This window comes from Manis pentadactyla, chromosome 4 (genome assembly GCF_030020395.1).
Source record: "Manis pentadactyla isolate mManPen7 chromosome 4, mManPen7.hap1, whole genome shotgun sequence".
NCBI classification, from domain to species: domain Eukaryota; kingdom Metazoa; phylum Chordata; class Mammalia; order Pholidota; family Manidae; genus Manis; species Manis pentadactyla.
Genome location: NC_080022.1, coordinates 97,508,955 through 97,533,337, shown reverse-complemented (window position 1 = coordinate 97,533,337; position 24,383 = coordinate 97,508,955).

The window sequence follows — 24,383 nt, the reverse complement described above, 5'->3', positions numbered from 1 at the left end:
CATTTGCACTGTCCTTGCTTTCCTCCCTCTGGTGCCTCCAGCCTTACATTCCAGCCTTTTGGTCATAATGGACAACAACTCGATCTGGCTACTTCCGGCTGACAAGGGGCGTCATGGAGGGTTTTAAAGCTGGTTGACGGCCAGAGGAGGCTCAGTCGGGAGGGGTGAATACTTGTGCAGCAACAGTTGATTGACCTTTATGTGTGATATTTCTGCCATGCGCTGTTGAAGGAACCTGAAAATACATGGACCAATTAAGAGTAAACCACAAACCGTTTTTAAGAGGTCCAGTAGAGGCATTAGCCAGGCCATTATGGGGAACTGAAGCCTCCCATAAGGGCTGCATTCAGGTACTCACGTTTTGTGGAGGTCTTTTTGTAGTTTTTGTAATTTTTAAACTCTTTGTTCTACAGTCCTAGATTCATTGATATAGTAACAGCATTCTTCTTGTAGGAAAGTACAGGTTCCGCCTTTTTCTGCAGTAAGCAGATCTAAAGCCCACCTATTTTGAAGGGTGACTTGGGCAAGGGAAGTAAGCTGCCACTGGAGGGAAATAAGAGAGGTTGAGGTTTCTCCCAGGGTCAGGCTCACTCTATCATCTAATACTGCCAGTTGACTTGCGAGACCTTGAGAGCTGACTAGGCTATGGCCTAATGCTCCTGCTCCTGTGGCAGCCGTGGCTACTATGGTGACCAGACTTACTCCTACTAGTACAGGCAGGAAGACAGCCCTTTTTTGCCTAGCTTTTGGATACATAGACCATCTGTTTAGCACCTGTTTTACTTCAGGTTTGTTGTATAACGTTAATTGGGGAACTAGCATCACTGAAAAGCAGGGTCCTACCATGGTGCTGCTGATACACTGGGTAAGTGTGTTGTTGCATCAGAAAAACCTGCCCCCTTGAAGTGAAATTAGAATGTCTACTGTCACCCATCATCAGCATTGGCTTGTCATTGATAATCTCGAGATGGTGGAGCGCTGGGTCAGGTAGCAGGTCAGCGGGGATGATGGTTCTTCATGCCATTTTCTGGTGGTCCCGGACCTATGTTGAGCTCTGGGCTTAAGGCTTGTCTTCCACATTGGTATCTCACTCAAAAGGAGGCCACAGTCCTTTTCAGAGTTTACTGTTTGAGCCTGGATGAAACTAACGGGAACCACTGTGACCGGGGGGTGTTGGAGGGAGGCGCAGAGGAAACAATCGAACACATTGCTGAAGATATGTTCAGCATTAAGAAACTGCATTGTTTCTCCAATGACTCCAGCCCAGGAAAGTGGTACTCCTGCTGGTCATAGGGAGTGGGGGGTAGGGGTCCAACTGAATCTTCTGTTTTAGTGCCTGTTCTGTCTGTAGAATATTACTTGATACCTGTACCTGGGTGTTTAGAACCTCCGTGAGAGTGGGATTCATGGTGGTCCATTCCCTCTTGATGTATACTGGGCCCCGTGGCTGGGCTTGGTAACTATCGTATAGCTTGCCCTGTACTCTTTTCTCCCAGCATTGATCCCATGGGTCACTAATGGCAATGTACAGCCTATCCTGTATTCTGGCGAACATGTTGTCAGAGACTCCTCTTGTTGTATCTCCTACTGCATGAACCCTACATGTGTCTAATTCAGGATGACATCCCCCATATATGCTGGACTGGAAAGTACATGTATGAGAGGTTTGGTCATATGGAAAGCACAGCGTTGGGTTTGAGAAAGTGTTTAAGATGTCTGTGTGTACTGGTATTTGAACCGGTGTCTGACAACCTGCACGTGGGCAACTTTGGGTGCCTACTTCTCACGCTTTGGTTCTGTGAGGAAGAGCTAGTTGGAGCTTAAACTTCCATGCAGAGTAACTCTGCCTGGAGACCACCAGACTATTCATCTGGCTGGTTGCACTTGACACAACTAACCTGCAGCTTAAGAGGACCCACCTCACAAGACTCACAAGACATCCAATCATCGTGTCTGGGCACCCGTTTGAGCCTAGAAAGTTGATACTAGGAAGAATGCCCATGTAGTTTGACTGCTGAGGGTGTAGTGAGGATTACTGTATAAGGCCCTGTCCAGTGGGGTTGGAGGGATTTTGACTGGAGTTCTCTTAGAAGTACCTCGTCCCCTGGCTGAAGGATCACTGTGTCTCCTGGGTTGTTGGATGACGTAGGTTGGGGTAGGAGCTGGTCTGCATGTTCCCTGAGAAGATGTCTCAACAGTGAAAAGTAAGGAAGGTAGGAGGCCAAAGGAGGAGAGGTAGTGGGCAGGCCTGTGTTCAGTAAGAAGGGTCTGCCATACATCAGCTCAAATGCGCTTAGTCCAGCTGGTCCCCGGGTGGCAGCGCACAGCTGAGTGAGAGCGATGGGGAGAAGATTGGGCCACGAGAGCTTTACCTCTAGAGACAGCTTACTTAGTTGGTCCTGTAGGAGACCATTAGCGCTTTCGACCTTACCTGACGATTGGGAGTGATGGGGTATATGGAGGTTCCAGGTGATATTGAGAGCCTCGGCTGTTAGCTGAGTGACCAGGGAGATGAAGACAGGTCCTTTATCGAATTGGAGTGAAGTGGGGATCACGAAACGAGGAACAATGTGTTCCACCAGCACCTGTGCCACCACTGATGCAGTCTCTTGGTAGGTGAGGAAGGCCTCGATCCACCCTGAAAAGGTATCAACCAGAACTAGTAAATACCGTTGCTTTTTATGCCTAGGCATATGGGTGAAATTGACCTGACAGTCCTGTCCGGGGATCATTCCCCTCATCTGGTGGAGGGCCATCCGGGTCTTCAGACAACCTTGAGATGAGACGCAATGACAAGTAGTGCAGGTCTGGTGCACCTGATCTATAGCCTTGCAGAGACCATAGGGGCAAATATGGGGGAGAGAAACCCGTGCATGGCCTCCGCCCAATGTGTAGAAACTGATGAATTTTGGATATGATATCTCTGCCTTGGGCTTGGGGGAGGGCAGTTCATCCCCCGAGGTATATCCATCTCTGATCTCTTAATGTCTCCCCTTGATGTAGAAGCAGTCACTGTTTGTCATCAGGGTATTGGGGCAATAGAGAGGGGGAAAGAAACAGCACAGAGGTATGGCTAGACCTGGATGTTAACTTTCAGGCTGTGGCATCTGCCAACGCATTACCCCTGGTTACTGGATCGTTTCCAGTCTGATGTCCCTTACAATGCATGATGGCCACTTCCTTGGGGTTCTGTAGGGCCTGTAGCAGGTGGCTGATAGCCCTGCTGTTGATGATTGGGGTTCCTTTAGTGGTAAGGAAGCCCCTTTCCTTCCAATCACAGCATGAGTGTGTGTGATTAGGAAGGCATATCTAGAGTCAGTATAAATTGTGGCCCTTTTCCTGGCTGCCAGCTGTAATGCCCGGGTAAGAGCCACTAATTCGGCTTTCTCGGAGGTGGTCTCAGAAGGGAGTAGGTTTGTTTCTATCACCTGTGACACAGTCACCACTGCATAGGCTGCCCTTCGTACCCCATTACTCCCCTTCACTGAGCTTCTGTCCACGAATAAAGTCAAGTCAGGGTCTTCAAGGGGCACGTCTTGTAGGTCCTCTCTAGGTTTTCTAAGAGCCTCTACAACCTCCACAGGAATGAGTGGGCTGATCTGCCTGATCACTGATGGGAAGCAAGGAGGCTAGGTTAAGGGGTGGAGAGACTTGTAGGGTTACCTGCGGATGTTCAATGAACAGAAGATGGAATTCCTGTACCCTTGAAGGACTCAAGGAGGCCAGGGATTTATGACTCAAAAGATCTTGTAACGGGTGTGGGGAATACACAGTAATGGGCTGTTGGAGAGTTAATTTCAGGGCTTCTCGGGCCAGACTTCCCGCAGCTGCCAGGGCTTGGAGGAAAGGCTGCCACCCCCTGGCAGTGGTATCTAACTTTTGGAGAGAAAGGCAATGGGATGGTACCCCAGCCCCACTGGCTGTACCAGCACTCTGGTTGCCACTCCACCCTCTCTGCTGTATATAGAGTAAAGGGCTTAGTTAAGTCGGGGAGCATCAATGGGGGGATGAGAGCAACGCATCCCGCAACTGATTGAAAGCAGAAGCCACCTCGGTGGGTGAAGTTAGCAGCCCAGTTGGAGTCTCTGTGGCAGCCGCATAAAGCAGTCTGGCCAGAAGGGCAAAGTTAGGCACCCAGTATCTGAAAAACCCTACCAATCCTAGAAAGGATAGTATCTCAGCTCCTGAAGTAGGTGGCAGGAGAGCTTTAATCGCAGCCACTTGGTCTGCTGTTAGGGCTCTAGTGGTGGGAGTTAGAGCTAGCCCAAGGTATGTAACCTGAGTTAGAGACAGCTGTGCTTTGGCAGGGGATACTCTGTATCCCATGTCTGCCAGGAAATTAAGAAGGGATGTGGTATCCAGAACCGAGGCCTCCTTTGAGGGGCTGCAAAGTAAAAGATCATCTACATATTGGACGAGGGTACTCTCGCCCGTTGAATGTCATGAGAGGTCTTCCACCAGGACCTGTCCAAAAAGATGGGGGCTATCTCTAAAACCTTGAGGTAGAACTGTCCAGGTCAATTGTCTAGATCGACAGGTGTCAGGGTCCTCCCGCTTGAAGGCAAATAGTGGCTGCAAGTCTGAGTGGAGAGGTATAGTGAAAAAGGCATCTTTAAGGTCTAGTACAGTAAAATGAGAGGTACCAGAAGGGACCTGAGACAGAAGAGTATATGGATTAAGCACTACTGGGTGTAAGGGAATAACAGCCTCATTAATTATTCTGAGTTTCTAAATGAGGTGATACTCTCCAGAAGGCTTTTTTCCTGGCAAGATGGGAGTATTGCATGGAGAGTTAGTCGGTACTAAAAGCCTTTGCGAGAGTAGACGATTAACAATAGGCTGTAGTCCCCTTCGGTGAGCCTGCAAAATAGGAAATTGAGGCTGAGAACGGAGGCGGGATGGGTCTTTAAGGCGTATTAAAACTGGGGTGTGGTGGTGGAGATGTCCCACACGACCGGATTGACAGCAGTCCAGGGAGATGGGAGACTCAGGTCTCTGTCATCCAATCCTCCTTCACCAACTAAAGCAATGAGAGAACCTAAGCATTCAAAAGGTGGGAGGGAAATAGAGGCTCCTAACTTATAGAGCAGATCCCATCCTAACAGAGGGGTAGGACAGGAAGGCATGACCAGAAAGGAATGGGTAAACGGGATGCCTTGAAAAGTGCAGGCCACTGGGCCCATCTCTAAAGGCTTGGAGAGGGTTCCCATGACCCCAACTACAGAGACCCTGGCAGGGTATAAAAGCCCTTTAAAGGAGGGGAGAACAGAGTAGGTAGGCCCCGTATCCACCAAGAAGGAGATGGGTTTACCTGCTACCCACAGCTTGGCCTTGGGCTTGGCGAGGGTGATTGGGGTGTCTGAGTCCAGGTGTCTTCAATCTTTGAGGATGCCCAGCAGGTCTGAAGAGTAGTTTTTCGAGGGCATCTGCCCTCCGTGGGGCTCTGGTACCAGAGGAGGTCCACCCCCTAGTGGACAGTCTACTTTCCAATGACCTTGCTTACCACAGCTGGGGCACGGTCTGGTTGGTCTGCGTGGTTGGCTGGGGTATGTCCGTGTCCAGTGCCCTTCTTCACCACACTGAAAGCAAGGGCCCAGAGGTTTGAGTCAATCTTCAGGGACACCCCAACAATCCCCACGAGCCAGCCACCGAGCAGCTGTTATGGCACAAGTCTGTTCCGCCATTCGGGCAGCTGACCTCTTCTCGCTCTCATCCTCTCGGGCATGAAAAACCTTAAATGCCATATCTACCAGGTCTCCTAGAGGGGTCTGAGGACCTTCTTCAGCCTCTTTAAGCTTGCGCCTGATGTTGGGAGCCCACTGAGTTATAAAATGCATGGCCAGGAGAGAAAAACCCATCGCTGAAGCCAGGTCAATCTTAGTAAAAGCACCTAGGGTTTCCTTGAGGCGCTTGAGGAATTCTGATGGGTTTTCATCAGGCCTCTGGGTAATTTCTCTAAGCTTATCATAATTGATGGCCCTTGGGGCGATTGAGTTCATACCTGCTAACAAGTAGGGAACCATGCGATCCCGGCACGCCTCACCCTCGAGAGAATTATAATCCCACAGGGGTTCCTGTAGAGGAACAGCCTCCCTGTCCATAGGTTCCCGTTCATCTGTGGCATGGGCCTCATTGGCACAGTGCTGTGCCACTGCCGTGACAGAGTCATATTCTTCTGGGGTTAGAGTGGATTGGAGGACTACATGTACATCATGCCAGGTGAGCTTGTAAGCTCAAGTAAGATATTTAAACTGTTTAGCGAACATTACGGGGTGGGAGGAAAAGAACCCTAATCGCTGTTCCACTTGGGACAAGTCTGCCAGGGAAAAGGGAACATGAACCTGAACTACCCCTTCAGCTCCCGCCACCTCCCTCAGAGGAGCCATCACATGAGCCCGAGACCGCTGTGACTTAGAGCGGGTTATGGGAGGGTTAGACCATTTGGGTGCCAGCTGTGGTGAGTAGGATGGTGGCGGGTTTGAAGGAGGGAATGGAGGAGGCGACACTGGCAATGGGGGATACAACCTGGGAACCGATGCAGAACTTGAAGGCAGGGGACCAGGATATGGGGGAGATTTATCCATTTTTTCTGAAGTGGAGTCAGCAACTGTGGAGTAAGACAGTGGTGCAACTGGAAGAGAGGGGGAACAAGATGGTGGAGAGACCAGAAGAGAGGGGGAGCAAGATGGTGGAGAGACCAGAAGAGAGGGGGAACAAGATGGTGGAGAGAGAGAGAGAGAGAGGAGGAGGGGTGAGGACATGAACACTGAGGAAGAGAGCTGGCCCCTGCAGTGGGCCTGGAGGAGCGGGAAGGGGGGTAGCCAAGATCTTCCACTGAGTCTGTCAGAGAAGAGCCTCCCAGTAATAGGAGTGGTAGAGATCGGCAGTCCTTGGCAGAGGCCTGGGCTAACAAAACTTGGGAAGGAGTACACTTACACATAGATCTGGGCAGGCACAGAAAGTCCAAAAAGCCTGCACATATGGGATTTCACTCCACTTTCCACTCCGGTGGCAATCATTAGTCAAGTCTGTGAGGAGGCCAAGATCGAAAGTTCCCTCAGGGGGCCAGCGAGATTGGTTGTCCAAGGGATACTGAGGCCCGGCCTCAGAGCAAAGGAAGACCAGCTTCCGTTTGCAAACTTCCCGGGACAAATATAGAATAGCCAAATTAGAAATGAGACACTGCAACAGGGTCTGGGCCTCCACTTTTGAGGGCTGGTTCCCCATGTCTCTGCCACTTCCCAACTAATCCCACTGAGAGGAGTGCCCAGTGTCCCAAGTGCACCAAGTCAGGGGAGACGGCCTGGGAGCCTGGGTGAGGGACGTCTCCCACACCGCAGGGCCAGGGGCAGGCCGGATGCCCAAGGAGCTGGATGCCCCAACCTGGACGTAGCTACGATTTCAAACTGACCAGGTGAAAATGGGTTAGGAAGGGAAACAGACCGGGGGACTCACTGGATAATAGTCCATGCAGCAGAGAGCAGGCTGAGGTCCTGGGTCAGGGAAGGAGGGGGCAGGGCCGCCGGTGGCCAGTCAGGGCCCCACACTCACGCTCCTTCCCGGGTTTTTTCGGCACCAAATGTGAGATAAATTCTAGCCAAAATAAGCAGACGACGAGAGGCAACAAAGGGCCAAGCAGTTTATTTGAGTGCAATTCCCAGGTGATGTTCCCCGGTCTGGGTATCACAGGCTGGGGAAGTCACTCTCAGGAGAGGAGGCAGGAAGTTTTTAAGAGAACAGGGAAGGGAGGGGGACGTGGGCTGCGCTAGGGGTATGTGGGGAATTTTTATTGGCTCAGGGTCGGGTGATGGACAGCCAGAGGTCTCCTCCTTCCAGATGGAGGGAGTCTGCATCTGGGGTTTGTAGGCATGTCATGGCACTGGAATCCCAGAAGAGCTGTCTGTTCCTTCCTTATATGGCACAGAGCTATTTGGTGCTGTCTTTGTTCTGTTTGCACTGTCCTCGCCTTCCTCCCTCCGGTGCCTCCAGCCTTACTTACAGTTACCACATTGTACTTGTCTCACTTTCCCACTCATCTAGCCAATATTCTGGGGTTACCTCCCAAATAAACGACTTAAAATGAATCTTAGTCTCCCGGTCTGCTTCTGGTTCACACTTTTTGAATGAATGTGTCACATGTTGCATCATATACCTCCTATTACATCACATCAGGGGAACATGATGTTCAGTTGTCCCACTTTCACTGAAGTTAGGGTTCAGTTAGTAGGTTCAATGTCAGCCTGATCCATTTATTATAAATTTCCCAACCAGCTTAATGATTGCCTAGATTCATTATTTTATTATGAGTTATAATGACAGTGGTTTTCTGTGTCAATAATTCCTCTTGAAATTATTAGCTGTGATTGTTCCATTAAAAACAACTTATCATTTGATTAACCCGAATACAATTTCTATGAGAAAGCAGAATAGATGCTTCATTGATTTTTTCTTTTTATGTACCACTTTTCAGAAAAATGAGTCAGTGTCCCAGAAACCTCCAAATGTAGCAAATGATGAGTTTTTCATTTTAAAGTATAGTTATGAATTCTTAGATTTTCTATTTTTGACACATTATATCTATTGCTGTCATTGTTCTTCCTGATGCTCATGTTTTCCCAAGTTCGACTAGTGGGGGCCCAATCATGTCATAACCTTTGACATAACTTTTGACATAACTGCAGGAGACTTCAAGAGCTTCATTGATTTCAGGCAAGACAAGAAAAGTCAGGCTTATTGTGGGGTAAATGGAAGTTTTCACCCAGAGTTTCTAGAATCTCCTGCCTGTCCTTAGTCCGTTTACATACTAATGGATATTTAGAGCCTCTAGCAGATGTGGGGAGGGGGTAGGCTTCGGGGTGGAGAGAAAATGGCCATTCTCTCCTCCCCTCTGTTCCTGGTATGCAATTAGTCTAGTCACCAGGGAGCCACCCAGGGAGTTCCTGCTGGAAGGGATATGCAGAGGAGCAGAGCATGCACCACACTGGAGGGGACAGACAGTGCAGGGCCTGGCTAACAACCCCTAGCAAGCTGTAAGAAATAAAGCATCTCTCCCAACCTGACCTTTCCCTTGACTTACTTTGGTTTCACTGGATTCACAGGAAAATTGTTCCAGAAGGGGAACCCCCTGCCCCTGCCCCAAGCTACACTTACTTTGTACATTTCCAGCTCCAGACCGGAATTAACCATTTATCCAAACAACCCTGGTTCCTTTAACTGGGGAATGGCATGTGAAAACGCAATATGAACAGTAACAGTGCTCACTGCTACCAGCTTGTCATTGCTTTTAGGTCCTGGTGAACAGAGCTGAGAGATACATATTTCTTAGAAAAAGAAATATATAATTTTTCTTAAAATCTAAAAAATATTTTAATAAATGTTTTTCTTTTTCTAATAAAGAGAAAAATATATCCTGAGTTCATGCCATTATTTCCAACTTAAAACATATATGAAGGGCCCCCACCCATAAGATGGCGAACCTCCTGCTTCTCTTCCGAGTCCTTGGTTCCTGCTGGCGCCACCTGAACCCCAATCACCCCTCACCCCCCTCCCAATCCCAGCACCTAGCCAATAGCCACCAGCCCCGTAGAAGTTAATACCACAATCACCCCATGCCCCTTCCTATATAACCCAGCACCTTTCCCTAATAAAGCGGAATTCTCTGGTGAATTGCTGCTGTGTGTCGCTCCTTTCCTTTCAATATATGACAGAATTTGCACTTCTTGGTTTTTTGTTTTGGCATCTCATTTGATTGTATCTCTTATCTCTTATTCTGAAAATACATTATCATAAAAGTATTACTACAATGGTGCATGCTTTATCCCAAAGGAATATACATATATACACATATATATAGTGTGGCAGGCTGAGTACATTAATGGCTTGAATTCTCCACCCTGTTTCTGCATACAAACTATTTGACATGTGTCTTCTTCAATGTTTCTCTAAAAAAGTTGAGTCTGCTTTTACACACACACACACACACAGAGCCAAATCTGGGCTGACCTTGTGCCTGTCTTTGGCTAATAGGATGAAGCAAAGTGATGGCATACCAGTTCTAAGCTCAGGCATTAATGCTCCTTGGCTATTTCTGCTTACTCATTTGTGTTGGGAAGGAATTTAGAGACACAGGGAAGTAAGAGTGAAAACAAAGTAAAGAAGGCAAAGTAAATTTTATTTCACTCTGTACAGAGTTAACAGAACAGACCTGCCTAAGGTTAGACAGGCAGGCTACTAAAGAGCATGATCATTCTGTTGCAGTCCTGTCTGGGTCACTCAGGCCTTGGAACTTGCAAACTCAAATCAGAGCTCTCAGGAGCTGCTCTCTACTTATCTAGAGTAGAACAGAGACAGAGTAAAGACTTGTGCTTAAGTCTGGAGAATAGAATGAAATAGCAAAATGGTAAAGAAGCTTACCACTGCAAGGGTGCAGAGATAAAATGTAATAAGTTGAGAGGTTAAGAAGTCTTTATTTAAGGCAAAAGTACACACTCAAAGAAAGGGGAGTGTGGGCAAACTCAGAGAGGAGGTGCCCTTAAGGGTTTAGAGTTTAGGGTTTTATATGGCTTTTTAGGTAGGGGTCAGCATAAAGCATGATATATATAGGTGATTCATAATTCCTCTGAAATTTTTTCTTAAGAATAGGGTTATTTAGGTGACTGTATTGGTCTGGATCTTGGCATTCTTTATCCAGATAGGTTCATTTACTCAGAGGTCTATCTCCTGTCCTGGTTACAAAGTTACTTAATTACGGGGTTAGAAGAAGAGGAAGAACAGCATATAGACTAATTTAAAGAATAAGCTAGGCCTTTTTCCCAGGCTAAGTAGATTTTACAATGGCATGACTCTTGTCCCATTTCCCTGCCCTACCTAAGGGGGTAGGGAGAGAAGTCCTTGATTGACAAACTTTGGCCTTGGAGTCCTGTTCTAATCAGTACAATGAAGACATGGGATGCATTTTGATGTTTTTCTTTATTTGGGGAATTGTTTTTCATCTGGGGAATATTCTGACTTTCCAAGTCACTCCTGGCCTCTGAAACTTCAACTAATTAACTAATTAACTCTGTGAGTCTTTTCTGGCTCTCTGGTTAACTCTTTGAGTCCCTTTTAGTAGGCTTTACTGGCTTTATTCTCTCTCCACCCCACTCATGTCTGTCTTTCTGCCTAACACTTGTACCTCTTTAAAGGCCCTAGAACATACCTGGAGAGGCCTACCAAGGACATGTGAAGCAGAGCTCAGTTCCCACAGCAAAGCTAACCTAGATCAGCCACAACTAGTTGGCCCTTCCATTATTTAATTTTGAAAACATAAGCAATTTTATATGTATTCATATCCCTGTTGACAAAAAACTCTAGTAGTAAAGTCACCTTGAAATAAAGGTGGAGTTTTATTTGAGCCGGACCAAGGACTTAAGCCCAGAAACATTAACTCACAGGGATAAGATAAATGTTTCAAGGAGCCCAAGTCATACAAAAGTTTGTATATCCTTAGGGATATACAAGACAGGCAAGAAAGGCAAAATTTCAAAGGGTACATTCCATTTACATAAAATACGTGATGCAAAAAAGGAGGTTGGGATCTATATACATCTGGGCACCAAAGGGCACTAAGGGGAAAGGCGAACATTGTTGCATATCTTATCTTATATTCTTGAGCAGAAATCCTAACAGCAACAGAGAATAGATGTGGTAATAGATACTTTGTTTAGCTTTTAACTTAGTTTTAATTAACGGATGCTGTTACAGAATTAGAAAGTCTAGTTTTCAAGGTGGCCATTTTGAGACTCTCAGAGGTAATGACACTTTCAATACTCAGGCCTTGGAAATCTTTTGGTGGTGCCTTATATGTGGTCAGCTTTTTTTTTTTTTGCAACCTCCTCTGTATTATTTTCCTAGGGTGGCTATAACAAAATGTAGCACAAACTGGGTGGCTTAAAACAACAGAAATTTATTCCTCCTCAATACCAGAGGCTAGGCCACTCTCTGACTAACTGCCCTTGGGAAGAATCTTGCCTTGACTTCCTTGTTTCCCGTGATTCCCAATAATCGTTGGCATTCTTTGGCTTGTGGCTATGTCACTCCAGTCTCTGCCTCTTCATCACATGGCCTTCCTCTATGTCTCTGTGTCTAAATTGCACACTTCTTATAAGGATATTAGTCATTGGATTAGGGCCCCTCCAATCCAGTATGACCTCATTTTAAATTGATTGTATCTGCAAAAGACCTGTTTCAAATAAGGTCATATTCACAGTTACAGGGAATTAGGACTTGATCCTATTTTTTTAGAGGAAAAAATTTACCCCCAACTTTTCAAAACACAAACTAGTCATATACTATTCAAACTCTTTAGTGCCAGAGTCTGCATGAATCTGGCATGACCTGATTCCTGCTTCCCAAGGTCATTTTGTCAACAACATGGAGGCAGCAAGGGAAGGCAGCCCCTTAGAAGTAAAGTGCAATGATCCAGGTGAGAGATAATGAGCATCTGACCGAAGAGAGTTCAACATCCGTGTGGGCAACTTCTCCAACACTTCAAAGCCTCCCACTCTTCCTCGGCTACTCACTCCGACCTTTCCCTGCTCTCATCACAGTGAACGCACCCCTCCCTTTGAAACAAAGTTCATGATCTTCCCCTCTGAGATGTGCCACATTCTTTCCACATCCTCCATACTGGTGAAAGTACCACCATCCATCAGTCAGCCAAGACAGAAACCTGACATCACCCTCAGTTCTTCCCTTTGGTCAACACTAACCATTTCACAAGCATTCAGTGAAGCGCCGGCACTTGCTGTGCTCCAGACACAGTGCCAGGTGCTGGCAATATGGAGAATATTTTGGCTCAGTGTCTGCCCTGAAGGAGCTCACAGTCAGGTGGAAAATTAGAATCTAACACTGACTAAAATCCAGGAGGTTCATGGCCATTTTACAGGTGGAGAGACTCTGAAAGGGCAATTGGCCCAAGTGCGGTGACAAGACTAGGACTCAATTCAGATCTGTATGACTCTAGAAAGCATACATTTTGTCCTCTGGGTGGCCAGAAATTCCTGCCCTTTTCATCTAGTGGTGGGACCTCCATTGCTAATGTCACTGACTTAGTCATAAGCTCATTATCTCTTGCCTGGACCACTGACATTTCCTCCTAATTGGCCTCCTTGCCTTGGTTCCTCCAATTCAGCCTCAATTCTGCTGCCAATGTGAGCTTGGAAAGCAGAAGCCAAGCCATGCCACTGCCTACCCAGCAGAATGGAGTCCACAGTGCTCAGCAAAGATGTTGAGGCTTTTTGTAGCCTGACCCGTGCCCACCTTTCTGGCCTCAGCATTTAGGGCTCCCCCACCTTCCAACTTTAGTCAATCCCACAAGATCACTGCAGATCCCCACACTGACCTTGGGCAAGTTTCTTAGCCACTGTAAGCCTCAGGTTCCTCATCTGTAAAGCCAAGATAATAATAAAATCTACCACATAGGGCCATTGTGAGCATCAAATGAAAGAACATATATGTAAAGCTCTTAGAATTGTGTCTGGCATGTTCATACATCCTTAAGTACTGAGGATATTAATGTTATAAAGTTTGGGATGGCTTTCTTCCCTCTTTCTCTAGTAAACCCTACTCATCTTTCTGAGACAGGGACGATGGATGTAGTCAGAGTAGGGTGAGGGCCTCCAGAGGGGGCAGGGCGGGATATTTGCAATGTAACTACATGCAAGGAAACCCCCCTACTAAACCTCAATGTTAAACATTGAGCTCTAAAATCATTCATCAGTGAGATCAGTTAATGTTCCCCAGATAAAGAAGAGTAGCACACGTTTTATTATGCTAATCATTTGTAACCATGTGTAAGATTCACTTTAGCATACTAAAAGGCCCAGGGCTATATGCTGTCTTTCCTCCTTAAGATCTGAAGAGGTGATTTTGCAAACTGATCAACTAACTTAGCATGCAGACCCAGCTGTAGACAACATGGTAAAAGGCAGGAAGAATTCCATCTTAAAGATAAGATTGCATTTTAATGCCCAGGAAGTTTAAGAGGCAGGATTCTTTAGCAAATAGACAATACCTCAGCCCACCTTGGGGGCTGGGCAGGCAGCCTTTTGGTGTGCTCCCGGACCAAGGCACCAGTGTCCCAGAGAGAAATCAAGGCAGGAAATTCCTTACGTTAAGTTAATTTTTAATATTCAGGGACCACTTAACAAGTCCACACCCCTAAGTTTTTTCATGTTCTTGAAAAATCCTCAACTGCCTATAAAACCCCCTAGACAACGTACCCACTACGGACTCTCTTGTCCCCTCCTGGCATGAACCGGAAGCTCTGTCCTTTCACTTTATCTCTAAATAAAAGCCTGTACCTTGCTCTCCTACCTTGAATGTGAAGCTCATTCTTCGGCTCCACAAACAAGAACCCCGGCATCATCTTCAGACTCACACTCCCACCGTAAAATCTTTTCAGATTTTCAGTAGAACTGTCCATTGCTTCTGTGTCCCCCCGGCACAGAGAGTTACAGCATTCTATCACTCATTAGTTAACCTGTGTGTCTCCCTTCCTAAACTGTAAGTCCCTTGATCACAGAGACTGTGTCTCAGTGAGCTTGTTTCTTAGGACTGAGTACAGTGCCTGGTTTTGTAGAACCTGAAGAATCAAAAGTTAGCATAAGCACAGCCATTTTAAAGGCTCAAACACCATTTTCTAACTTAGAAGGAGAAAAATTACTAGAACTTTGAAAAACAAGTTAGTTAGCCAGTGTTAATTGTAGTGACCTTTAGTTAGCCAACCTCAATCAGTTAAGCTTATCTTGCTAGAACCACCCTAAACATTCTGAAAGTGATTTTATCTAACCAGACCCCCAGGATGAGGCGTCAGCCGAAAATTTATGTGTCTATGAAAAAATAAAACACTGTATTGTGACTGTAGAAAATACTGCCCCTTTGAAAATGCTATAAAAACTTCTGGCTTTGTGAGTTCGGGGTCCTCGTTGAGACCCGCTGCGTCGGGCTAACGCATGGACCCCAGCTAGCTGGCCTCTGAATAAATTCCTCTTGCTTGTTGCATCAAGAGACGCCTTCCGTGAGTGATTTGGGGCGGCGTCCTCCTCTGGGAGAATCCAACATTTGGGGGCTCGTCCGGGATCGTGCGCTCACCCCGCTTCACTCCCAAAGCCGTTCTTAGAAGAAGAGGTAAGATTAGTGGCGCCTTGAGTTGTCTGTGTTCTGTGTTCTGCTTTTCAGTGAGACCGGTCGGAGTTCTGAAAAGGGTACCCTCTGTCTGGCAGCCGTCCCGCTCCCGTAAGGGGTCGCGACTGCGGTCGGTAGACGTACTTGGAGCACCGCAGGCTGTGTAAGACCCAACGGCCTTATTCCGGTCTGCGCTTCCCCCCCAGTGAGGAGACAAGGCCACGGCAGATCGATGCAACAAGCAAGAGGTTTATTGTTATTCCAGCTAGCTGGGGTCCAAGTGTCTGCCCGACACAGCGGGTTTCAACAAGGACCCCGAGCATTCGAAACCAAGGGTTTATATACCATTTTCAAAGCACTTAACTCATAGTAATTTCCTACAGCTATACATTATTCTTGCAAGACATATATACTACATCCTGGGTTTAGGCAGGATAAAACCATTCTTCAATTGTCAGGGCGGACATACATCCTGGGGTTAAGCAAGAGGTCAGGGTAAGACTATCCCTCAATTTTGTCGGGGTGGTTCCGCACGATAAGCTTGGTATGTAGGTTTTACTGACCAAGGCTAACGGACCAAGGGTCACCGTTGCCTTATTCCAGTGCTCATGATTGATTATCTTGCTTTTCCCAGCCTTACCCAGTTTCAGTTCACACACTCAGGAAATGGCTTTTAGGCCCTAAAGATGGCTACTCTTATGCTAACCCATTTCTATTCTTACATTCCCCTCTTCTTCTTGTATCTATTTCAATCATGAAACTAGAGGTCATCTGTTTGGTCAACACTCTGATAGTTCTGTCTCAACACCATGATTTGCACGGTGCTAATGCGTTCTTTAATAAAAGTAACTAGGCGGTTTAGGATGCAGGGGCCAAAGGTTAGAATTAATACTAAGATTATTAAAGGCCCTACTAGCGTAGAGATGAGGGTAGTTAACCAAGGTGAGGAGTTGAACCAGGACTCAAACCACCCTTGGTTTTGTTCTTTTTCTCTTCTCCTCTTAGCTAACCCTTCTCTGACTTTTGCCATGGAGTCTTTTACTACTCCTGAATGATCTACGTAGAAACAACATTCTTCTTTAAGGGCAGCACACAGTCCGCCTTGTTGGAGGAATAACATGTCTAACCCCCTTCTATTTTGCAGGACTACTTCTGATAAAGAAGTTAAAGAGTCTTGCAGAGTGGATATGGATTTCTCTATTTCTTCTAAATCCGCATCTATAGCTTCTCTGAGACTGTGGTAATGCTGGTTCTGGAGAACTAGTGAGGATGCTCCTGTGGCTGCCCCTGCTGCCCCCAGGCCGAGGCCCAGTAAGAGGGAGATAGTCAGACTCACGGGTTCTCGTTTGACTCGGGGCGAGGACTGGCTTAGCTGGGACAGGACTTCGTCATAAGGATGGTAAATAAGGCGGGGTATTAATTGTACTAGAACACAAAAGTCAGACGTTTCTCTTAACTTTTGGGAATGAACACATGGGGTGACTCCGGTTTGGCAAGCCCACCACCCGTTAGGGGGGGGAATATAGTAAGTTGGGGTGGTGCTTATTACCTCTGTCTTGTTGCAGAGGGAGGTGTAAGTTTTAGGAATTTTCCCAATGCAGGTTCCTTGCCCACTTACAGAGGATAAAGTGAGTCTCGGTCCTTTCTGCTGCCATCTACACTGGGAGGGGTCAGAAGACTGACTGAGAGCATTAACAAACGCTATACCTTCGTAGTATGGGGGAGCAACATCATAGCATAACCAGCAGGAGTGAGTTAGCTCGGGACGGGTATTATTGACAACTTGGAAAGCGCCTCTGATCAGACTAAGAAGCCGGGATGGCTGGCTTGCTGTAGCGGGGGCTGGTGTCCAAGCTGGGCTCAGGCTCTGGGGAAAGGACTTAGGGGGCTGTGTCACTTTAAGGGGCTGTCTAGGGGTTTTCGGTGCTTCGGGTCTCAATAATTTATTTGGACCCAAGGCTATCTCAACTACAGGCTCAACTTTTAATTTGACTCGGATAAGGGTTCCAAAAGGAGGGGTCTGGTAGAGATATATGCCCCAGACTAACCCCGTCTGCCATCGGGTGTCTTTTTTCCCTTGCTCTGTGAACTGGAGCTTGAGCAGATTACAGTCTGGGCTATACCTAGTTCGGGTGCACGGTTTAACAAATGAGAGAGTGACGAGCTGGGGGGTTACTTGCCACTTCCACTCCCCGTCATTGGTGGTAACACAACTCCAGCGTGCACAGTATCGGGACTCGGCCCCTCCGCACTGCTGCCTCTCTGGCCCCATTCGAAACCCCGGGCACGCATAAAACCCATTTCGACTCACAGAGACTCGGCGCTGCTTCTCTCGCCAGTCTCCCCCTCCCATTACAACTGGACAGAACTGAGGGGCGCAGGGAAGAGGGGGGCCTGAATGCTGGCTCTTGCCCTTCCCGCCTCTCTTTTCTAAATCTGCTACTCTGTCTAGGTTAAAGTACAGGTTAGGGAACCACGTGCCTAAGGGGGTGGTGTGGGAAGTGCGGTTGTAGATTTCATGAGTTTCCCAGTTCTCTATTTCCCAGGTGAGCTGATAAGGAACATGGGGGTTAGGGTTACTGAGTGCAATGGGGGAAAGGCACAAAATATATAAGATGAGCGGCACAGTCTTAGCTTTTGTAAATTGTCTTTGTCCAGCTGACGTGATCATCTTGGAGCAGAGTTTTTGGGTACGGTGCATGGGTCAGCTGAACGGCGCTGGTGTCTCCAGACGTGCACCTGGTCACTTTAGGGGTCTTCTGGTGATTTTAAGCCGGAGAGGATTCTCAGTAGATTGGGCTCTCCACGTGAGATGATCGTCAGCTGTCTCGGCTGAGGTAACGGGTTTCACATGAGATGCGTGGATCCAGGCGACAATCCCGTCGACTTTGACTGCTGTTGGGGTGGTCAGCAACACTAAGTAAGGTCCTTTCCACCGTGGCTCGAGGGTCTGTGCTCGGTGCCGCCTTACAAACACAAAGTCTCCTACTTGGAACGGGTGGGCTGCTTCTGGAGTGCCAGGCTCGTAGACTGCTTTTAGTTGGGTCCACACTTCTTTTTGGACTGCCTGGAGAGCTTTCAACCTATTATATAAATCGCGATTGTCAGTCTGGGTAACGGGGAGGGGGTCATGCAGGCAAGTAAGCGGGGCGGGGGAGCCATACAAAATTTCAAAGGGGGTGAGGTTGAGATGAGTAGGGGTGTTCCGAGCTCGAAACAAGGCCAGGGGAAGGAGCACCACCCAGTCTGAGCCAGTCTCTATGGTCAATTTAGTTAAGGTCTCTTTTAGGGTTCGATTCATCCTTTCTACTTGCCCTGAACTCTGGGGTCTGTACATGCAATGTAATTTCCAATCAGTCCCCAAATACTTAGCAACTCCCTGACTCACCCGGGCGATGAAAGCAGGTCCGTTGTCAGATCCGATTACCTTAGGTATCCCGAACCGAGGAAATATTTCTTCTAATATTTTCTTTATTACTACTGCAGCCGTTTCCTGCCTTGTCGGAAAGGCTTCAACCCAACCTGAAAAGGTATCTACAAACACTAGAAGATATTTAAATTTATACTTTCCTGGTTTAATTTCAGTAAAATCTACTTCCCAGAACTGTCCGGGCCGGTCCCCCCTTGCCCGTTTCCCAGTCCATTTCTTCTTCCCGGGCGAGTTTGTTTCTTGACAAGGAATGCATGGCTTAATTACAGATTCAGCTATCTGCTGCAGGTTCGGCGCATACCATCCAGAATTTAAAACAGTCTGGACAAGTTTGTGCGCTCCTAAGTGTGTCCACTGGTGCATTTGTTTAATTACGGCTTTGGCAGTTGCTCGGGGCAGGATGATTTTTTTATCTTGGGTGCACCAGGCTCTCTTCTGTTCATCAAAATAGTGAGTACGATCTTTGGAGATTAATTCTAAGTCTGCTGGGCTATATTGATAGGGTGGCAGGCTCGGCTCAGGCTGGGTTTCAGAGAGGAGGATTTCTACAGTCTTTGCTGCCACTTCTCGGGCAGCTTGATCAGCCATATTATTGCCTACGGCGATGTAAGACCTCCCGTGTTGGTGAGCGGGGCAATGAATTATACTTACTTTGGCTGGCTTGTGCAGAGCTTCTAAGAGTGCCATGATTTCTGGCTTATTTTTTATTTCTCTTCCTTCAGAGGTGAGGAGTCCTCTTTGTTGGTAAATGGCTCCATGCACGTGTGCTGTCGCAAAGGCGTACCTGCTATCTGTATAGATGTTAATTTTCTTTCCGGACCCCAGTTCTAGCGCTCTCGTAAGAGCAATGAGCTCAGCTTTCTGTGCCGAGGTTCCCTCGGGGAGGGGCTGAGCCCACACTATCTTTTCTCCATCTACTACGGCCGCTCCTGCCTTACGCTTTCCTTGATCTAGGTAGCTGCTTCCATCTGTGAACCAGGTGGCTTCAGCATCTGGTAAAGGCAGGTCAGTCAAATCTTTACGCCACCCATGGACTTCGGCTAATACTTGCTGACAGTCATGCACTGGGGGTTCAAGATCAGGGTCTGGCAGCAAAGTGGCCGGATTGAGGCTGGTCGGCGGGGAGAATGTCACCCGGTCGGAGTTGAGCAACAGGGCTTGATAGTGAGTTATCCGAGCATTTGTAAGCCACCGGTGCAGGGGCTGCCGGATTATGCTTTCTAGCGCGTGTGGAGCAGTCACGGTTAGATTTTGCCCTAGGGTTAATTTGTCCGCATCTTTGACTAACAATGCTGCTGCCGCGATTACTTTCAAACATGCAGGCCAGCCAGCAGCTACTGGATCTAATTTTTTAGACAGGTATGCTACAGGCCGTTTCCACGGTCCGAGCTTCTGAGTTAGCACTCCTTTAGCTATCCCCTTGTTCTCTGCCACAAACAGATGGAAGGGTTTTGTCACATCGGGGAGTCCCAGAGCTGGGGCGGACATCAATGCCAACTTAATGGCATCAAACGCCTTCTGTTCTTTCTCTCCCCAAGAGAACGGTCCAGCTTTGGTGAGGGGGTAAAGGGGGGCTGCCATCTCTGCGAACCCGGGGATCCATAGCCTGCAAAATCCTGCGGTCCCCAGGAATTCTCTGACTTGCTTAGGGGTCTCAGGCGGGGGGATATGGAGAACAGTCTCTTTCCTTGCATCTGACAGCCACCTCTTCCCTTCTCGTAACACATAGCCCAGGTAGCTTACCTGTTGTTTACAGATTTGTGCTTTCTTGGCTGACGCCCGATATCCTAGAGTTCCTAATTCTGCCAGAAGTTTCTCCGTCCCCTTCAGGCAATCTTCTCTCGTTTCGGCTGCAAGCAAAAGGTCATCAACATATTGCAACAAGGTTACCTGGGGGTTCGCTTCTCGATATAGCGCCAGGTCCTGGTTGAGAGCTTCATCGAAGAGGGTGGGGGAGTTTTTGAATCCCTGAGGGAGCCGGGTCCATGTGAGCTGCCCCGTCACTCCTCCGTCTGGGTCTCTCCATTCAAACGCAAAAAGCTCTTGACTCTTCGGCGCAAGTTGGAGGCAGAAGAAGGCGTCTTTTAAATCTAAAACAGTATACCAGCCTCGGAGAGGTGGCAGGGAACTCAAAAGATTATAAGGATTAGGAACTGTGGGATGAATGTCTATTACCTGCTTGTTAACTTCTCGCAGGTCTTGGACTGGGCGGTATTCGTTTGTGCCTGGCTTCTTGACAGGAAGAAGGGGGGTGTTCCAGGCAGACTGACATCTGCGCAATATCCCCAACTGGAGTAATCGGGTGATCTGTGGCCGGATTCCCTCTCTGGCTTCTCTCGGCATAGGGTACTGGCGAACGGCTACGGGAGTGGCCTGTGGTTTTAGTTCAACATAGACGGGCGGCCTATGTTTAGCCTCTCCGATTCCTGCTGTCTCTGCCCACGCCTGGGGGAATTTTCTTAGCCACAGGTTGAGGTCTCTCATGCCTGGGTTCTCTTTTTCGAATTCAAAGAGTCTATACTCATCTTCTAACATCACAGTTAATATCTGGATGGGATTCTCTGTGGGCCTTTTAAGCTGTGGCCCCTCTGGCAGGAAATGGATCTGGGCTTTCATTTTTGTGAGCAAGTCCCTTCCCAATAAAGGGTATGGGCAATCCGGGATCACGAGAAAAGAATGAGACACTAATCCTGTTCCCAGGTCCACCGTCCGTGCGGTGGTCCAAGAGTACAATTTATTTCCCGTGGCTCCCTGGACCCACGACTTCCGATTTGAAAGTCGTCCGTCAGTTTGTTGCAATACTGAGTGCTGTGCCCCGGTGTCTACTAAGAATTGAGTAGGTTTCCCCTCCACAGTTAAGGTTACCCTAGGTTCGGGGAGGGGCTCCGAACCCCGTCCCCCCTAGTCACTGTCTCCGTGCGTGGTTAGAATTTTGGGGTGGGCAATGGGTTTCTCCCACTGCGGAAGTTTCTTTTTCCTGTTTGGGCATTCTCTGGCCCAATGCCCCTTTTCTTTACAGTACGCACACTGATCTTTATCCAGCTGTTGCCTCCTGCCGCCTGGCCCTGGCTTAGGTTCTCTGGTTTCTCTCACAACAGTGGTGAGGATTTTATGGAGGTTGCGTTCTTGCCGTTTTTCTTTCCTCAGCTCTCTTTCTTCAGTCTCCCGCAGCTTTCTACCCTCTTTCTCTTCTTCTGTCTCTCTATTATGATACACTTTCTCTGCCACTTGTACTAAGTCTCGCAGGGTTTTGTCCTGCAGTCCTTCTAGCTTTTGCAATTTCCTCCTGATGTCTTTACTAGACTGATCTATAAAAGCCACAGTAACTGTGGCTTTATGTTCTTCACTGACTGGATCATACGGAGTGTACTGCCGAAAAGCCTCCATGAGCCTCTCTAAAAATGCTGAGGGGGATTCATCGGGTCCTTGAAGGACTCCCCTTACCTTAGCCAAATTAGTGGGGCGCCTCGCCGCTCCCCGGAGACCTGCCATCAGAGCCTGGCGAAAGACTTTCAGGTGCTCCTTACCTTCTGGGGTGTTGAAGTCCCAATCAGGTCTAGTCAGAGGGAACCCCTCTTCTATAATAGCTGGGTTCTGAGTGGGTCGCCCATCGACTCCCGGCACATTTTTCCGGGCTTCTAGGAGGATCCGGTCTTTTTCTTCTGTTGTAAACAGGACCTGTAACAACTGGTTGCAGTCATCCCAAGTGGGCTGATGGGTGAAAAGCAAAGATTCAATCAGATAGGTCAGCCCTCTGGGATTTTCTGAAAAAGGGGGATTTTGGGTCTTCCAGTTGTAGAGGTCTGAGGAAGAGAAAGGCCAATACTGTAGGAGTTGCTGGCCATCCTCAGAGGGGGCGCCGAGGGCTCGAAGGGGAAGCATCACAGCGGCCCCTGGTGAGGGGGCCCGGCGGCTCCTAGTCCCTCCGGCGGGGCCGACGTTCTGCCCTCCACTGGCCTGAGGGGTCGGAGGAGGTGGGGGAATAACGGGAACAGGAGGGACAGGAGGAACAGGAGAGAGAGGGGGGGAAGGAATAGGGACCGGGGGAGCGGCAGGTTGGGGGAAAGCGGTAGGAGGGTATGGAGGTGGAGAATCGAGGAGGAGGAGATCTGTGTCGGGGGCTGGAGGCAGAACTTTCTTAGGCTCCTTCAGGCCGTTGTGGACTGCAAAAACCTGTGAAGATGGGTGGGGTAAGAAGGGCTGAACCCAAGAGGGGGGTTCTGTGACTAAGTTTTCCCAGACAAGAATGTAAGGAATCTGTTCCTGGCGTGCATGGGATCCGGTACCGAAAACTTTCTTCTTGACTGCCTGTATAAGGGGAAGAGAGAAAGTTCCTTTGGGAGGCCAGCCAACCTGAAAACCAGGCCAATCGGCTGAGGCCAGAGTGCTCCATTTATCTTTTTTAACAAGAACAGACAGATTGTGTGCTCTACTCTTTATGTCTCCCCAATGTCTTAAAGTCAAGTCTAACGGAGTCGTCTGCGTCTGCCCCATTTCTTCCGTCAGCAACAAAGCTAAGATAAACACAACGAATAACAGACAGGCGCCTACAGAGAAAAGTCTGCCGCGGCCGCGAAGACAAACCTGAAAGTACGTTGAGGGCCTGTCGGACTGCAGCGGCAGCCGACTTTCCTCACAGATGAGGACTTCGTCCTCCAGACGGGGGCAAGGGACGTCTCCCAAGACCCCTGGTCGGCGACCTGCCAGCGCGTCCGCCTAAGTCTATGCCAACCCAGAAACAGATTGGAGCTCCCACAGATTGAGGGCCTGTCGGACTGCAGTGGCAGCCGATTTCCCTCACAGATGAGGACTTCGTCCTCCAGACGGGGGCAAGGGACGTCTCCCAAGACCCCTGGTCGGCGACCTGCCAGCGCGTCCGCCTAAGTCTATGCCAACCCAGAAACAGATTGGAGCTCCCACAGGCTTGTACAGGTTTCAGGTTTGTTCGCGAACAAAACAGTGAGTGCGCTCACCAGCCGGCAAGGCACTTTCTGATTAAACACAGAACGTTCTTACAGATTTGACAAAAGACAGATACGGATACAAACACAGTAATACCTGGCCAGGGCAAGCCTCCGATCCTTGGCTTGTCGTCCCTCCGGGGGGGGCACGCAATCCCGGACGAGCCCCCAAATGTAAGACCCAACGGCCTTATTCCGGTCTGCGCTTCCCCCCCAGTGAGGAGACAAGGCCACGGCAGATCGATGCAACAAGCAAGAGGTTTATTGTTATTCCAGCTAGCTGGGGTCCAAGTGTCTGCCCGACACAGCGGGTTTCAACAAGGACCCCGAGCATTCGAAACCAAGGGTTTATATACCATTTTCAAAGCACTTAACTCATAGTAATTTCCTACAGCTATACATTATTCTTGCAAGACATATATACTACATCCTGGGTTTAGGCAGGATAAAACCATTCTTCAATTGTCAGGGCGGACATACATCCTGGGGTTAAGCAAGAGGTCAGGGTAAGACTATCCCTCAATTTTGTCGGGGTGGTTCCGCACGATAAGCTTGGTATGTAGGTTTTACTGACCAAGGCTAACGGACCAAGGGTCACCGTTGCCTTATTCCAGTGCTCATGATTGATTATCTTGCTTTTCCCAGCCTTACCCAGTTTCAGTTCACACACTCAGGAAATGGCTTTTAGGCCCTAAAGATGGCTACTCTTATGCTAACCCATTTCTATTCTTACAGCTGCAACCCTGGGGGACGCCCCGGAGAGTTTAGAGGGCCAGGGACGCCTGGTGGCCTCCCACCTGTTTTTCAGCAAAAGTGAACCGGATGAG